The following is a 1,097-nucleotide window of genomic DNA, read 5'->3' on the forward strand; positions in this document are numbered from 1 at the left end:
CGAGGGGGCTTGAAACAGGAATTTATGGCCTGTTTTAGACGCCAGAAGTCCGCGATCAAGGTGTCGGCAGGTCGGTTCCCTTGGAGGCTGTGCAGGGGAGTCTGGTCCGGGCCTGTCCCCAGCTGCGGGTGGTGGGGGGCCTTCTTTGGCACTCCTTGGCCTGTAGCTGCATTGCTACTCCACCCCATGGCCTTCTCCCTTGTCTGCCTCCCCATACGACCTTCCTTGTGTAAGGACACCAGTCACAGAGAATTAGAGCCCGCCCCGAATACCTCCTTTTAAACCAATTACCTCTGTAAAGATCCTATTTCCAAATAAACCATATTCTAGGTACTGGACCTTAGAACCCCATCTTTTGGGGGGCACCCAGTTGAACCCATAACACTGCCCATATATTTGTCATACCTAGACAATGGGTGTCAAACAGAAGAGAAAGTGGTGATGTCTTGGAGAGCAAAATAGGTACAATTAAGGACCCCAAAGCCTTGAATGCCTTTTTAGGTCTTTGAGTGATTGGATATACTTTGTGGGGGGAGGCGAACCCCAGGGTCTAGGCACGTTAGGTCAACGCTTATTTTTATTGCAACCCACAGGGATAAACACATCTATAGCCCGCCCTAGCAGAGACTAGTTATATATAGTATACACAATGGTCAGAGGACAGTCTCTCCTTTTACCGTGATGGACACGCTCTGAATTTTTTCTTCTCTATGATTTTATTCCACTCCCCTTTTCCAAAAGACTCATTGGAGTTCATAATATATTGATTTCAAGATTCACCGGAGGGATCTACTCAAGTTTGAAAACTATGCTTGAGGCGCTCTTCCGGGGACCGGCTCTGGGGACTTGGCTCCCCACCCCGCGAAAGCACAAACTGCTTTAGATGGCCTGGGCCAAGGCGCTCGAGTGGCAGAGCTCCGGTCCGTTCCAGTGTGGGAACGGCGTGGACCCCGCCATCGTGAGGATCAACTGCAGGGCTCAGAGTCGCCGCAAAACTCTGTGACACACACACACCCCAGGCCCCTTCTGTCTTCAAGGCCACATTCGTGTGGACACAGCTGGCTAAAATTCATCTCCCCCACCCCCTCCCCACCCCC

The sequence above is a fragment of the Pteropus vampyrus genome, unplaced genomic scaffold (genome assembly GCF_000151845.1).
Source record: "Pteropus vampyrus isolate Shadow unplaced genomic scaffold, Pvam_2.0 Scaffold925, whole genome shotgun sequence".
NCBI lineage: Eukaryota > Metazoa > Chordata > Mammalia > Chiroptera > Pteropodidae > Pteropus > Pteropus vampyrus.